The sequence below is a fragment of the Macrobrachium nipponense genome, chromosome 7 (genome assembly GCF_015104395.2).
Source record: "Macrobrachium nipponense isolate FS-2020 chromosome 7, ASM1510439v2, whole genome shotgun sequence".
NCBI classification, from domain to species: Eukaryota; Metazoa; Arthropoda; class Malacostraca; order Decapoda; family Palaemonidae; genus Macrobrachium; species Macrobrachium nipponense.
Window position 1 is genome coordinate 114808508 of NC_061109.1, and position 17852 is coordinate 114826359.

The 17852-nt window shown below is 45.0% G+C and overlaps 1 long non-coding RNA gene across 1 annotated transcript in view; it reads right to left on the reverse strand.

Moving 5' to 3' along the window:
- The window catches only part of LOC135217421 (uncharacterized), a 293265-nt gene extending 277501 nt beyond the window's left edge, over nt 1–15764 (reverse strand). Inside the window, exon 1 of the long non-coding RNA XR_010315128.1 lies at nt 15554–15764. This is a non-coding gene — a long non-coding RNA (uncharacterized LOC135217421). The remainder of the gene's footprint in view (nt 1–15553) is intronic.
- Nucleotides 15765–17852: the final 2088 nt, after the last annotated feature.

The following is a 17852-nucleotide window of genomic DNA, read 5'->3' on the forward strand; positions in this document are numbered from 1 at the left end:
AAGAGACCTTCTTGGTGCGTCACCAGACTGGAAAAGTCACCTTGAGCCGATGCGGGAGCTCTTAACCCGACATCCTCACCTGTATCATACCAGATCCCAGCCCAGCCTTGCCGCAAAGTCTTGAAGGAGGCTGGGCAAAGGAAAACTTTCCTTGAGCTTTTCTAGACTCCATCCAATCTTGCACCTTCTTAAAAGCTCTCTTAGTTGAAAGAGACTTTGTCATTTTAACAAATCCAGGAGTCTTATTGTTTTTGACAACGAAAAACTGAGAAGGAGGCGACCGAGGTGCTGCGGGTTGAAACTCTTCTCCAAATGAATCCCGAAGCAATCGAACCAAAACTTGATAATCGGATGAATCTGACACAGCAGGTTGATCCTCTTCCGTTTCCTCTGAAATATTACTTAATCCTTCCTCATCTATAGGAGTGACCAAGGGGACTCTCGAAGCTGGTGGTACAAGTCCTTTCACTCCGAGCTTTAATGAAGATCGTTGTTTAGATGTGCATGGAGCATTCTGAATATTAATATCTAAAGATTCAGATAGAAAAGGAGGTACCAATTTTTTTGCTCATTCTCTCGATGGGAGTCCCCTTCGAAAAGCCGATTGCAGTTGAGGTTCCATACTAATACCTTGCTGTGATACCTGATGGAATATGAAACAAAGCGTCTGTTTGAACGTCTCGCTTGGGCATCCGTCCGAGCGTCAAGCTTGGCGTCCAGCCGAGCGTCACGCTTGGCGTCCAGCCGAGCGCCACGTTTTTTTTGACGTCCAGATGAGCGTCACGCTCGAACGCTCAGTCCGAGCGTCCCGCTTGACGTGCCAGGTGAGCGTCACTCGTCGGCGTCCCTCCGAGCGCCACGCCTGGGTCAGGTCCAGGAGCGTCACGCTCGACGTCTGTCCGAGCATACCGCTTGTCTAAACAGGCGTCCCTGTGAACACTCCGCTCCTTCCAAGCCGAACTATGGAGTGTCGAGCTTCTCAGACTGTATACGGCCTCGTTGCGTAATCATAGGATCGTCCGTTCTTGTTATAAAGCGAGCCTCGAGAGTCTGGGCGAATCCTCGTAGGAAGTTTTTGTTTTTCATGCCCTTTCTCCAACTGCAGGTGAGACGTACGAAATCTAGAATGAGTACTCACAGGCGAAAGAGACGATCGTCCACCCGTGCGGGAGACCTCTTAGATCTTTTAATCGGTAATCTATCATCTTTTTCTTCTCGGACGAATTTCTGATTCTCTCTCAGCCAGCAACGAAGCAAGTTGTTGTTGCATCGACCTGAATAACACTCTTTGTAGTAGAAGATTCTTTTTCAGGAGAAAAACTGGATCCTATGAGAAGGCAAGGGGCGAGGGGAAGCCCTATCCCTTCTCACAGGACCCGTTCTTCTATTCTTAGAAACGAATAGGACCGCTCCAAGGCGTCCTCGTCAGATGACATCATAATTCTCCTTTGAGGAGTCCATGCAGCAAAACTCTCCGGTGAAGACCGCAAACCAACAGGCGAAAAAGGACGTGAAGCGTCTTCTTCCCTGCGATCGAAGACTCTGGCCGCTTGTGCGACACCTTGAGTTTTCGATCTTTTTTGCAGTGGAGAGTAATCCAAGTCTCGAGGCGAAGCCCGTAACGAAGAAGCAGCGCAAGAGACTCTGCGCCCTCCCTCTGAGAGACTACTGACGATAGCCACCTGTGCGACATTTAACGTCATAGCTCTTTTCAGAGGACGTGAGCGTCCTTCTCATGCTCCAACTCCTGTTAGGGGAGAACGCCTCCGAGGACGAAAAGCACTCGCGGAGGATACGCGCACTCGCAACACTCTTTGGCAGCCTGGGGATCGTCTACAGGTTCTGCCGAAGGGACGCCAGATCGGTGGGGGTTCCCGTAACCCTCCTGCGGCTTTCGACATGTCCGTCTTCCTGGGCTTGGAAGTTCGACAGAGGTCCCAGGCCTAGAGGCATTATAGGGCCGATCTGACGCCCCCTCCACAACACTGGGGGCACTTTCACTGCACTTTTGTTCACTAATAATGCTTTTACCCTCCAAAGCGAGCACTTTAGAGTTCTAGGTTTCGTATTGATTCCAGAATCGTAGAAAGGGCATTGTCTTCCACTGATTTTTCAGGGCCCGAAGGCACCACATTTTCAGGGCCCGAAGGCACAACAGATTTAGGTGTACCAACTACTGAATGTATAGTAGGAGAAACCTTACTACCCTTACTTCTACTGACTGATACACTCCTGGAGGAAGATCTCCGTATCCTATCACGCTCCAATTTCCGCACATAGGATTCATAAGCCTTCCAACCCGAATCAGACAGACATTCACACTCCTTACAACGGTCATTTATAACACACGTATGTTCTCTACAATTATTACATATGTTGTGTGGGTCTACCGAACCTTTCGGTAGCCTCACCTTACAACCTTCCATACAACACACTCTGGTGCTAGATAAACTAGTCCCAGACATCTTAGTTAAAGGAAAAAACCAAATTCAAATCCAATCCACTATCAGCGTAAGCCTAGTCACAATCCACGTTCGATAACCAAAAAACAAACAGGATACTCAAGTAACAGAGAAGTTTCGAAAATCCTAGACGGAGGTGTTGAAAACAGTTGTTATCAACACCGGCGACAGAAAAAATCTGAATAGAAATGGGAATGGTTCCTGACACCCGCCTCCCAGCGGCGGGAATGGGTATCTAAACCACCTGGGCCGACCACTGCGTGAGCCGGGAGTTTTGAAATTCTGTCGGACTTCGGAGAAATACAGCTATATATATATCTGCTGGGTAAGTTTCATGAACAAACCCAAAGTTTATTTAGAAACTAGTTACATAGTGGGTTTTTTTTCGTTGCATCTCCTACCTATTAATAAAGTTTTTAAAAAAATTAACCTCAGAGGATGCGCACGAGAAAATTGAATATGAAACTTTTGTTAGGGCACATAGAATCATGATTAATATTCTCTTTGACTCTTATGCTGCCTGGCAATCTTACAAATAGCTCCATTTTCCACTTCTTTGTCTAGTAACTTACTACCAGTAATATCGAATTTTCTTTGAGATTCGTATTGATATCTATTTATTTTTTATAATTATGGATATTTTTACGAGTCATCATAGACCTGGATAGGTTCACTCATTGTTAATGCCATGGATAAAAAGTTTGTACAGCGGACTCTTCTGAATTCCAAAATATCAGCGAATTTCATGTGGGTTAAGTCTGGTCTAAATGGCTCTCTTCCCTCCCCTGTATTTTGGATGTCGTCTGAATTTACTTTGCCCTTGTGACAAGTATAATTTCACTTGCAGGCTGATTAATGGAACCTGGTTACAGTATCCTGCAGTACGAGAGTTTCACATCGCAACTTCAAAAAATCGTTCGTCGCAGCGGACGACTACAGTCCAAGTAACAACCGCCTACAATGTGAAGAAAGGAATTTCATGGACTTCTTCGACCGACACCGTATCTCGTCGTTAATCTCGTTTTCATGCGGAACGCTCCAGCGGCTGTCGGAATTCGACTACAAAAGGGACATACTTCCGACAATTACGACCCGAAGGATATTCAACTCTACTTTGCTGGCGAAGGACTCGTGCTGGGGATGTTTTTTTTTTCATCGCGAAACGTAATCGTGTAGCTTAGGATGCAGAGAATAAGTATGAGCGCAAAAATGGAACGTTTGGACCCGCCCAGGCAAATTTTCCCCTTGTTTTTTAACCATTGAAAAAGGCCGTTTCAGTGGCTATAGGGTGGTTGTCTGGAACGTGTAATGGACGAAAAGTGGTTCGAAAGCTAGTTAAATGTGCAGTTAACCTCGTCAGTAATCCTATCTATAAATGATCATAAATAACGATCCGAAATATATTTTTTGCGTGTACGACAAGAATCTATATATAAATGATCATAAATAACAGAATCGAAATATATTTTTTGCGTGTATGCACAGGAATCTATATAAATGAATCATAAAATAAACAAAGATATATTTTTTGGGCGTGTAAGCACTAGATCTCTATAATTGAATAAATAACAGAATCGAAATATATTTTTTGCGTGTACGCAATAGGAATCTCTTATATAAATGATCATAAATAACAGAATCTAAATATATCTTTGCGTGTACGCAATAGGAATCTATTTAAAGTGCACATATATTAATCATAATTATATGAATCCATATACATATGTATAAACAAATCAGGTAGCCTATAATCATCTGTTACCTTATATCTTACCATTATCTGCAGTTATTTATGAGTTAGTAGTATGAATTAATGAATCAGATATATAACATTTAGCATAAAAATCAACGAATCAATCAGCATAAACATTAATAATTTTATCAATTCATATATGAACTTTGTTATCAGTTTTGAAAATATGATTTTTATCATGTTAATCTTTCATTCTATGCAATTATCAGAGTACATTAGTATTTTCTGTAGCATAAGTATCTTAAAGAGATGAAGTTAAAAACTGTATCAATTATATATATCATGATGATCACTATTATTTACCAATATCATTGTTTTATATTTTATTACTTGAATCAATTCATGTACACCATGAATTTTTATTTACTTATATATATATATTCACATAGTGTCTGTATCACACTCCTATAAGTCAAATGCAAGTCAAGTTTGAGTAATATTCAGTGGTTGGTTTTGGTAGCTGACCGAGCTAATGTAAGTATTTACATAATAAAAATATGGAATGTTAGTCCATATATATAAAAGTCTAAAACTAAAGAGGTCAACCAGATTGCTTGCAGGAATGTGATCAGACTAGAGACGCTAAAGATGACGTATACAATAAGTATGTAGGCTAAGTTGACATGCCGTCATCTGTGGTCATTCATTTGTTTTGAAACAGTCCAAGCTCCCTGCTTGAGACAACTACCCCGACCTATGATTCAAACGGCCTACGTGATCTGTAGCGTGTCTCATTTGATTGTGTGTTCGTATGAAACTATGTCATTGGTATGTATGTTCATATGTTCGAACTACTGTCTATTCCTTCATAACTTGTAACAGAGATGGTAGACGAAGAGAACGGAGTTAGCTATCGTCATTAGAAGACCTGTACCTCTTTACCTAAGCTTTATCATGTAGAGGAATAGGATTAGCCATCATCATTGGCAGAAGCGATCAAGCTATCGTTATTAGAAGACTTGTACAATCATATCTGATCTTCACCATGTAAAACTTCAGAAGAATATATAATTTTTTTTTTTTTATACTTAGTGTTTTCTACAAGAACCTCACCGAACCATGAGTTTAACACATCGTCGTAAAGATAATACCGACTTCGTAAGTGATCTACAAAACCCCAGACACTCCATTGAAGATGGAAGTGCAATACCAACCGACTTAGCGTATAGATTATCGCTAGTCTAACATTACCTCATAGGGCGCCTTATCATACAAGGCACAAGCCCTAATATATATATATATATATATATATATATATATATATATATATATATATATATATATATATATAATATATATATATATATATATATATAGTGTGTGTGTGTGTGTGTGTGTGTGTGTGAGGAGTTGACATTAGTATTGCAGAAATTGGGACAGCAGGTTCCCAGTCCACCCATGTGAAAGCGCCTAGAGAGATATCACACCTTTATCTCTCGGAGAGTGAAAAAAGGGAGGATGTTAGGGAAACAGGAAAAATATTAGGTGACGAATGGTAATATGTGGGAAACAACCGTAAAATATCACAGTGGCCTGAAAAAATAGGACATAATTGGGTTAACTAGACCGATAGTGGTTGTTACGTTTAAATGCCCTAACCGAAAGGTTTTCAAATGCAATTTTCGTTAATATTACGTTTTGAATAGTACCTGATCTTTGGAAAATGTTGATAACTACAAGTTTCTTCTAATATGCGGTGTTTTGATCGAATCTGCGTATTTTGAAAAATGACAATTTGTCGAAAATTGCATTTTTCCTAACTATACAAACCTGAGGTCCTTTAACAATAGGAAGGTAACTAGCGGCAGCTGGGACGGTCGTAAGCTTCGAACAAGGGGAGAACGATAGTTTAACTGCTTGTCCGATCGTGCGCGCCCGCCGCCGCGCGCCCGAGAGGTGAAGAATCACTTTGCTTTAGGCCCATGCAAAAAGTTTGCAGAGTGAGGGGTGGCATGATGGTGGGACTATATGTAAAGGACCTCAGGTTTGTATAGTTTAGGAAAAATGCAATTTTCGACAAATTGTCATTTGTTCCGATACGTAATACAAACCCTCGGTCCTTTAACAATAGGAAGACTCACTTCTTGGTGGGAGGAATCTGAGTCTTTTTGGTGAACAGACTGGTGTTCGTCCAACCCTGGAGTGCCTCCCTGGTCGTAAGAGCAAGGGAGGGATCCAAACCTCTGTCCGATTGATCGGGGTGTGCACCGCAGGATCAATGGTCAGACCTCTGGGCCAAGTACTAAGAGAGAGGCAAGCGTATCTCTTCGTACCAGCAAGCAAGAACTTGTTCCTGTTTGCAAGAGACAATCATAAAATGATGGGTTTTGTCTCAATTTGGCATCCACTTCTCCCCCTTGTTGGAGGAAGTGGTGGATATTTACTCCTATCCCTACTGAAAGGGGATAGGATGGTGCTCTATTGAGTAGCTCACCTGCATCTCGTCCTTACCCAGCAGGGTGACGACCGTGTCCCTCTACCCAAAGGTAGAGGGAAGAAAAAGATGGGTAAGAGGAGCCAGTTCACACTCTCATTCCTCATCCATTCTTACGGTCACACCAGACTCGATGCTGTTCATCCTGCGAGGGTCTGGGTTAACTACACAACGTGTTGAGCAACACCACGGTTCCCAAGGAAAAAGATCCAAGGAACTGTGGGCAATATCCTGAAGGTAGAAGGAGGTGCATGCGTCCCGGTTGGACCAGGCGCCTGCCATCATTACCTGCGCCACCGAGAAGTTCTTGCGGAACGCGAGAGAATGATGAAGAGGCGTCCACACTCATCCTGGGTGTCGAGTTCTTCAGACAGCTCCGTCGCACCTTCCACAGGACAAAGCAGCATAGCCTTCGTATCGGAGGCGGTGACGTCCATTAGGGAGGGTATTGTGAAGGACTCGAACCAATCGTCAGTTACCGAAGGGTTCTGAGTCTTCGCTACGAAGATCGGTACGAAATCGAGCGTCACAAATCCCCATCCCTTTGTGCCTGACTTCTCAAGAGAAGTCATGCAGTTACCTAAGACGAAAAGAAGGGATAGTCGTATGACCTATCCCTCTTCTCGACTTTGGTTATGTACAGTACTCATACTGACAAGCTATTAAGACGAAGTAATGATTGCTCTGGAACAACCTAACTAAGTCCACAGCATAGTTTCGTAACTGACTCGGGACGCTCTGACAGCTGCCGACTGACTGGTTCGGAATCAGTAGAGGCAAGTTGTCCAAGCATCCGGGTAAGTCACGTGACCTTCGCCCTTTAAAGAGTTATGCTGAGAGACCAAACAAATAAAATATTTGTTAGTCACCGATGCCGGACGGCGCGGCGATGATTCTCTTAATGCATAAGCTCAAAAGGCAAAAGTCAATTGCCTTCAAAAGACCGAGGTCCCTGATGGCAAGAAAATCTCATAGACGTTGAATCTCAGCTTAAGGAGAAACAACACTATGTGACGTTGAAGACGAAAGGTAGGCAATGAATGCAACCTACGTCTTCCGCTGAATCGAGAGAAGGAATCTCAAGATCTAAACCTGTGCTTACAAATGACTGAAAACGCTAACCGCCATTTCATTGCTGTCCGTTGTGCAATGAAAGCGGGGCGTTCTTCAGTAATGAAACACAGGGAGAGCCGCTTGAAGAACTGCTTCTCATGGGCTGAACGTTTGGAAGTAGAGCTGGCAGGTGGGTGGGAGTAGGCGATGTCTTCAATACATCTGCTAATCCGGGCTGAACAATGAACAATTGTACACCTCCGAATACAAGATATTTTGAGGACAAACTCAGATTCCGCAAAAAATCATTCCCCGCATTATCGGGATACGATGCCAGCAAAGAGACTATTACAGAAAAAATTCTGTTACCTTGTGCGGTAAACAGAAAGATGAGAGTCGAATAGATATCTCTGTTTAAATTCTCGCAATACCGAAGACGATGAATACTAGCGTTTTCTCAGCAGTAGATGGTCATTCATGTATGCGAGAATCCCCCGTTAATCAGAGACTTAAGTCCGTGATTGTTGGGCAAGAGATACGGTTGTATTCAATCAAAGCAGGTGACGAAAGACATAAACAACCGTCTATCTCAAAGCGGCAGCTGATACTGAAATGCCTCGGGCAATTCAATACGCAGTAGCTGTCGCTGACTTCGTCATCCTGAGTTGGCCCAAGTAATCCTTTCCACGAAGGAAATGCGTTCGGCTAGAACCACCGAGCATAAAAAGATATGCTCGAGCAATTATATTTAAGCGAAACGAATTTCGGTAAATATAAAAGCTAAAATGGTGTTGTTGTGACAACACCAATAAGTATATAAAATTGAAACTGGAAACTCCTGGGAGGTTGCAGGCAACCCGGGTTGCAGTTCAATTAGAATACTTTTTCGTCTAAGTCGCAATCCGTAGAATAACCAGGATATGCGCCTACCCCTCGGACCATTCAACTGCTTAGCAGAATCATGTCGCGAGGTTTAATATACGTAGTATATTTGTAGGATTCTGAACAACGATCTCCCATCCTAAATTCTTTCCTTCAAGAAAAACAAAATAAGGATTGGAGATCGACCACCTTCGTTCTCTATTAAAGAGAGTGAAGGAGAAGTCTTCCTCGAAGGAAAGCTTCAATGGTGAACAGAATACTAAGACGATAGTTCCAGCCAAACTGGATATTCCCGTCCGTTCTTCTCTATTCCAGGTTGGTCGCCTACTGTGAGATAGTCCTTCTTTCAGCAGCAGTCTTCTTCCTAATGCTAGAAATTCCAGGAATTCGAGCCATAGGCGAGGTTCCCGATTATCGTGTAACATATCGGGGATTCTCGTCTCGCTCACTTTGGACCGTGGTCTCGCCTAAGTGTTTGGAGATCGTAAGAAACTCTAAACACTCTGAAATGCGCTAGAAATTCCGTAGAATTCTAAGCAGTCTGCGAAACCCCCCGACCCCCCGAATTCGTCAAACGATATCGGCTGGTGGTCCTCTCGATTCCCGTAGAAATCGAGAATGGGGCAGGATCCCTCCTCAACGACCGGGGCTTACGTCAGGTAGGACCCGAAGGTCCCCCCTGGTAGCGCAGTCCCCAACGTGGGATCCTACAGAGAAATCTCTGTAGGGATCCTTCCCCTTTCCCTCGTAGCCGTAAGGAGGGAGGGAATGGGGGAGGAATTGGATACTCGCTCGCCTTCCCAGTGGAACTAGCAGTTGGAGAAGAGTAGGAGCAGCCATCGCCTTGCGGCGATGGCCTCTCAGAAGTCTGGGAAAACGTATCGTCAGGAGAAAAAACGTTTTCCCGAGGAGGGGTTACGAACTCTCACTGTAGGTAAGGGTCTGCCGCCACTGTGAACGTCGTCTGGGTGGGGCTGATCGACACCTGACAGGAGAGAGCCGATACCGTCCTCCCGACTCATTCCAGTCCTCGTCGAGGTCGAAACCTCTCAGGAGGACCGAAGGAGTATTTAAATACGGTGTCCGAAGACACGTAGAAAACGCCGCTGTCGCAGTAGAGGAGGTGGAAGTAGCTTGATCGACCGGCCAGAACTGAGAGAGCCTTCTTGTCCGGAGACGAGAGACTCTGGTTCAAGACAGAATCGGTAAGCTCCGATCGCGGCATACCCACGTCGGTTTGGGTTCCCTCTCGGCCCCAAAACGACTCGAGCAGAGACATGGGCTCTGCTGGTGGGAGCGGCGATCCTTCCCCCCGGTCCGTTGTGCTGACGAATCAGTGCAATAACCTGGGTAAAGTTACTCTGAATCTCGGAAGTTACAGCGTCTTTGAGGAGTAGGACCGTCCAGTCCTCCAACAAGAGCAGTCCCAGGACCCTCCTCCTTCAGAAGAAGGACAAAGCAACGATCCCTGACGGTTGCCTCCAATCACTTGAGCGTACGTCCTGGTTGGTCCTAAGACCACCTGGCACGTGCGGCGTCGTGACGGGATCGTGAGCGGCGCATCTCTCACGATCACCTACCTATATACCTAGCTCTTCCTGGCGTATGCCGAGGAAGTTGAAGGTATCGGAGAGACAGAACTGACGCCACCCCACCCCCACCCCTCTCCCTGACGGTCGCCTCCAATCACTTGCGCGTACGTCCTGGTTGGTCCTAAGACCATACGTGGCACGTGCGGCGTCGTGACGGGATCGTGAGCGGCGCACCCTCTCCACGATCACTCCTAGCTACCTCGCTCTTTCCCGGTGTAGCCCGAGGAAGTTGAAGGTAGTGGAGAGACAGACCTGACGCTCCCCCCCCGCTGCTGGCAGGACCAGCGTTACGTGGGGCTGCAGCCGATTCACAACCGCAAGGCCCGCGGTGGGGATCGATCTGCAGGCCTGGCCGTGCCGCTCCCCTGTGGCGAGGCTCGACTGAGCACGTCGACCCCGGTCCCGTGCGTCAGACGAGCTGCTGCTGGTCACCGTATCCGCCCGGTCCCTGTGGGAGCGGCGGTCAGGTGACCTACAAGAGCTCGCTTTCGCCGTGAGACCGGTGAGCGTCCTCGCGGCACGTCAAACCTCTGGTACCAGCCGATGGCTGGTACCGTCGGTCGAGGGGACCTGGGGGACCTCTTCCCAGCCTCAAAAAAACCCGTGGCCGGTCAGAGACCGTCACGTCCACCGAGGGTACCGGCTGGTCGCTGCGAGAGCGGCCGCTGGCCTGGCGAGAGTCACCTGAGCGGCTCTCGACAGTCTTCTGCTCCGTGCCTCGGTCATGACGCTGAGCGAACTCAGGCGTCTTAACTTTGGCTGCACGGTCACCCGAAGGAGATCGTACACTCGGAACTTCTCGCGGACGAGAAACCGAGCCGGTACCTGGCTTAGCAGCAGAGCTGCCAAGACCAGGCGAGGGTGTACCAGCGGTAGCCAGCACACCCTTGGTCCCCGTCTTCTTCTTCTTCTCAGAAGGGGAGACGGGCCCCGTTCCCGAAGGAACAGGAGACCAGCAGAAGAACCCCCCCGTCACACCGGAATGTGACGAGCCCTTCGAAAGTTCCCGAAGGAGTCTTCTTAGGGGGAATAACAAAACCCGGTTACCAGCTGGTCGCTGCGAGAGCGGCCGCTGGCCTGGCGAGAGTCACCTGAGCGGTTCTCGCCAGCCTTCTGCTCCGTGCCGTGGTCTTGGCGCCGAGCGAACTCTGGCGCCGAAACTTTGGCTGCACGGTCTCCCGAGGGAGAGCGGTACACGAGGGAGAGCTACACGGGATCTCCCGCGAACGAGAGAACCGAGCCGGAACCTGGCGTAGCGGCATCGCCGCTAGCACCAGGCGAGGAAGTACCAGAGCTAACCGATACTCCTCTGGTCCCCGTCTATCTCTTCCTTACGGAAGGGGGGACGGGCCCCGCTCCGAAGGAGCAGGAGGACCAGCAGAAGGACCCCCCGTCCCACCGAGGTGGGACGGGCCCTTAGAAGTTCCCGAAGGAGACTTCTTAGGGGGGGGAGGCAGCCTTCTTCTTCTTCGGCTTATGGGCCTTAGAAGTCGAAGGGGAAGAGGCAGCAACAGACGAAGATGACACCTTCCAGTCTTCTTCGTCAGCTCACGCAGGACAGTCGTCAGGTCCTCCATCCAGGCCGGAGTCGGGCCTATTGCCGAAGCAAACACGGCCCCGACTGCACCTGTCCGGAAGGACCTGGGACTGGGGAAGACACACCATGGGCAGGACCAGCATGGACAGGCGCAGGAACCAGGAGCGACAGGAACAGCAACCAGCTCAGGAGCGGCAGGAACAGCGGCAGCGGTAAACACAGAAGGGACAGCCAAGCCAGTAGCGGGAACCACATCAGCGACAGGTACGGCAGGCCCAGCCATCGCCTCGTAGAATCATCGGCAGCCAGCGTGGTACTGGCGGCCGGTCCAGGGGCGAGCTGCTGGAACAGCGGAAGTCTGGGGCAGGCAACACGAAGAAAACACAGGCGCGGCGGCATACCCCTCCTCGGTACGGGCGGCGACCGGCCCTAGAAGCGGCAGACGGCGTCACCGACACAGCATGGGGAGTGTAGACCAGCGGGGGGAAGCAGCATAAGCGGCCGTGAAGGTTGTAGTGGAGACCACTCCAAGGTCACCGCCCCAGACCTCGCTAGACTCTGCAGCAGATCGTGGATGCTAGGCACGCCCTGCAGCCGCAGTGGTCCATACCTGTCCAAGGTCGTCTCCCACGGCTGTAGCACCTGCGGTAGCACAGACAGATTAGTAAGAGGGGTTCCCTCACGCACGGGGGGGGAGACATGCCCCACCCCGAACGGAAGGAAGACCCCCAAAAACAAAATACGAGGAAGCTGAGGGCGGGGGGGCAGGAAAGAAGACGAAGAATCGGATACCAAGGGAGTCGCGGGAGAGCTTTCCGACGACTTCCTGGCAGACCTTCGCTTCCCCTACCCCGCACAGCAGTGAAAAGTAATATGAAAATGAAACAGAATACTGCACTTGCGATTCACTCATAGAACTTAAGAGGGAAAAATCAATTCCCGGTAAGAGCGGAAACTTGATCCATAATAATATGATGCTATCATAAATATATATGAAAATGAACAATACTGCACTTGCTATTTCACTTTCACAGCAATAAATCGTAAGGATTAATTCCCGGGTAAGAGCGGAAATTGATCCAAAATTAATTTTTGATGCAATTAATAAATGAAAATGAAAAGAAAACTGCATTGCGAATCCACTTTCATTGCATTCTATTCATACAAAATAAGAGGCTCTTGCCGAGCGCAATCAAGCTCTCGGCAACGAACGCACAGGGCAAAAATATAATGAAAAAGAGTACTTACATCTTTCAATTACACACTTTCGCCCAAAATACATGACTCGGCGCGAGTGCGCCCGCCCTCGGCACCGAGACAATTCAAGGGTTCAATTCATGAAAAGAGCGGAAATCGCCGTCTCTACGGCGATAGCTCCATGTTGATTCATAATTAAGTAATGAAAATGAAAACAGTGTACTTACAGTTTCATTTTCAAGTCAAACCAAACCATTAGTAGAAAACACAATATAAACAAAGCATACGACGATGAAGCGGGCAGAGAGCGATGACGAACACGTCCTTCACACCCGCGGCCGAAAGCAAAAGTGATTCTTCACCTCTCGGGCGCGCGGGCGCGCGCACGATCGGACAAGCAGTTAACTACCGTTCTCCCCTTGTTCGAAGCTTACGACCGTCCCAGCTGCCGCTAGTTACCTTCCTATTGTTAAAGGACCGAGGGTTTGTATTACGTATCGGAACAACGTTGACTTCGGCAACCCCGCTATTCAATTTTGGACTTGGGAATATATTTGTTCGTGGGTTATTCAATGAGCTTTCATCCAATGAGCTTTCACCCACTTTAACGTGCATTTTCGCTAGAATAAAAAAATTTAAAAACTTATGGTACATTTAGTACCAATAAGTGAATATTGACGCTCTCACGCCAGGATTGTCCCTTGTGTACCTGAGAAAAACCCAAGTCTATACGAAGATATCGATGATGTTAAGTTTTTTCAATCAGTATTGCAATGGATGTAAATACAATATAAGTGAGATAACTAAAGACTCAACTGTTCTCCAGGAGTAATGACACAAACGAGAGAACACTAAAAGACAACTATAAAATATAAGAAGACCTATTTTTAAAACGTACAAGGGCCAGCCTGAAAGGGAATCATCCCTGCAGAGAGCTGTACAAGAAACCAAAGTGAACAAAGTGAATATCTAATCCTGTATCTCAAAAAGCAATGACAAAATATTTGGCTCTCATAGAAGAGGATTACTTTTTTAAACTGATACGAGAGGTTAACTGTCCCCCGAGTTATTACGCATTTTACCCGTTTCATGATCTAAAATGGCAAATTGACTTTGGTTTTTGCTAACTTTACATAAACTACCCAACAATCCCTCACCGGATGGCCTCCTACCACATCGCCCCCATCCAGGTAAGGACGCAGTAGACTAGGTTAGGTTAGGATAAGTTGTTACATATATTCCGAGGAGAGAACCCTAGTTCCACGACTAACAATCGTAGTTGCAATGGTTATCACTTAGTAAATGGCTATCACTTAGTGAATGCCATAGACTAACAATCGTAGTTGCAATGGCTATCACTTAGTAAATGGCTATCACTTAGTAAATGCCATAGACAGAACAGTACAGATAAGGTTACCAATTAGTACCAAGCAAAAGTATAGGCTAATACTACAGGAAATTTGTCACTTTCTAGCTTGGGCCCCCTGGCCAAAACGATCTTTCATAACTTTGGATGATCGGAATGCTGGCGGGAGAGTAAAGTGGCCTTTGCTGATGTACAGTCCTGTTCAAGTGCAGGATTGTCATCAGTTTATCATTTTCATTTCATTTCTCATTTCTCCACCTAGCCATGCTTTCATTTCAGCGCTGAATGATCTTATAGGTCCTAGCGCTTGGGCTATGCCCTAAATTTAATAATCCATCCATTCATCCACTTTCTAGCTTGGAGGATACAATATTAAGGAGAGTGATTTGCTTAGAGATTTGCCTATCATGAAACTGGACATAATCATCGTGATTCCCGGTGTCACTTAAATTGTTTTGAATTTACCTCGGTCTGAAATGACACCTATGATACTATTTGATGATGGATGACTTGGGCATGGTCTAACAAACAGAGTCTATAGCTATAATTATAACATTGGCTTAATGCTTGGGAGACCTTAAGCCTTTCAGCATACGTACCTAATGATCTACCCTGGAGATTTTGTCATTTTCACCTTTATAGATTAAGGTTAAGATCGATATATAGTTACATACAATAAGTCCAAATCGATATTATATATATACCATCACAGACATTAGTCAAATCGATATACATACAACTATGACAGACGTTAGAGTTAAGTATATCTTAGTTTTACTAGGGCTGGCCCGAAGGATTAGATATTTCTACGTGGGTAATTATCAACTGGTTTCGTAGAAACGGGACCTACGGCTTATTGTGGGATCCGAACCACATTATATCGAGAGCTGAATTTCTATCGCCAGAAATAAATTCCTCTGATTCCGCGTTGGCCGGACGGAGAATCGAACTTCGGACCATCAGATTGGTAGGAGAGCAAGAAAACCACCCGTCCAACGAGGAACATCACCAACCTAGGCCTCTCTCACACAGGACCAGACACCATCCAAATGAATTTAGCCTATGGTGGACCACTTAAGTGTAACAAAATGAATTAGTCATATTTGGTAATACCTGACTATGAACCCAAATATTTAGTTCAGGTAGTTATACACAACCAGTCTAAGTTAATGTTACCAGTTTAGCGTAGCCTAACTTCGACAACCTATGCCTGTCAATACATAGGTAGACTTAAAACTCTTTTAATAACACAGAACATAAGTAATGCAGCAACATACCTTTAGAGCACAACTATAAGATTAGGCTAACAAACACTGCAACATGAATCGGTGAAAGATTCAATTTCTTTGTTAAGCACTACCTAGTCCGACGAAAAATCCGGATAAGGAGGAGAAGGACGTCGGAAGCTTTCACAATAAGCGAAGTAACCCAACGAAACAGCTTTTGCTGTGACAGTGTAACGACTAACGTGTCGTGCAGCGTGCTGGCTTTTTTGTTTACCTTTAACGGACAAAACTCTTGAGGGTAAAATTTATGAGACTGATAAGTGCAAATTTAAATCATCGGGTCTCACGAATGTTAGCTGAGTATGCTACGTAGTATTTGATACCTAATTCTAAAAAAGGGTAATTTTGTTTTTATTTTTTAGGCACAATAAAGGAACTTGCTGTTCGTTTAGTTATTCCTTTTGATCTTTGGAACTAGTAGGCCTGAGAACGACTAAACACTTCTCACGATCCAGATAAATAGTTTTGGTACACGATAATATATTTTGACATTAACTCCACTGCTAGAACAGATTAAATTCTAATGTATGGTGCTGGGCTAAATGGTTCGCATGACAATACACTAAATGAAAATGTTGGCGATTTTACACCTTACAAATTAAATGTACGCAACACGTCTATACTCTGTTTTTTTCCATCTGTCCATCCGCCTGTGGTGTTTTCGTATGGTAACACTGCGTCCCGGGCTCTAGATAGTTACATTCAGCTTACATTCAACAATTATAATAATGTCCTATTTTGAATATTAACGGTGTAATTCGAATACAGTAGATTACTAAAACACTTTTCAATTGCAAATGTACACCCAGGTATCCTTTTATTTACCTAAAACTTAATCATAGCGTAACTATTTAAAGCCTGGGACGCAGTGTTACCATACGAAAACACCACAGGTGGAAAAAAAAAAACAGAGTATAGTTTACAGTAAAATCAACATACTTTACTCGTTGCATTTAATACATTTAAGTTACACATGAAAAGAATGCGCTTCATCTGTTTCGAATGAAAAGCACATTGCTTACTATAAAAAAAATTGCAAAAAAATTGTAGCCCATACCAGCAGTTACAAATGAAATGACATCATAATCAATATATAATAACATACGCCTGCTGATGTAGGCTAATTAACTCTATCAACGTTACTGGAGTGCGTGTTCTTTATGGTTGATAATTTTTATGTAATTCATGCAGTTTTACCCACATAAGAGTTAATAAGAGACCATAAGTTTCAGCACATACTGATGGAATACAAGCAACAAGTTCTAAAAAATAAATTCTTATACGAACCTGTGCTAACTAAACTGCTTTGCAGAATATGTGATGAACAAAGCCTAACGATTGAGAAAGCGAAGTAAGCAAAGTTACAAAGGAAACGAAACCTGAATGTGGTAAAATTAGAGGCATTTTATTTGGGTCTGTTGTAATAGGATGAGAGAATGAATGAGTAACATGCCTGGAGAGTAACTGGGTGGTTTTAGAAAAGGCAGTAGTTACACATACAAAATATTATGTTCAAACAAATTGTGCATCAGTGTATGGAATTTTATAATACCATTCTGATGGCTTTTCTTAATTACGAAAAGGCATCTGACAGCGACCACAGCAGACAAATAATGTGGAAGGTCTTGTGTGTTACTATGACACCCCTGCAAGCTAATTGCAAGTGAAGTTGTAATAAATAGTAGGGTGCTATCACGACATGTTCTCTCCCTTTACTGTTTGCCCTCCTCATAAATTTTATGATTAAAAGGTTGCTGAAAAGAAAGAGAAAGTTGACCGACTTAAAATATGCTTATGAAGCTGTTTTAAGAAAACACCACAAGATAATCTAAAGTTTACTTGGTAGAATTATATATACTAGCAAACTTACCCATCTACGATGGGTGATAAAATATGGGTGCAGAAGTGAAAAATTTATACGTACTATTTGTTCAGCAATATTAAAATAAGGGCGATTTTTATACATACCTACTACAGAACCTCTTTGTACACAATATTATCAGTTTGTCCACAACTTAATTTAAAGTTGGCAGAGTCAGTTGCTCTGCTCATCACCACATACAGTTGGCCATGCGTGAACATGGATGACGGCAGAAACACACCAACATGATCCAAAGTCTGGCCCTTCGACTTGTTTGCAGTGAATGAGAAGGCCAGGTTGATGGGAAACTGCCTGCACCGTAACTGGAACGGAAACTGGTTGTCCAAAGGCATCAGAGGAATCCGGGGGATGAACAGACATTTGCCGGTGTGATGGCCCGCTGCTATCACTGCTTTGATGACGTGGGAG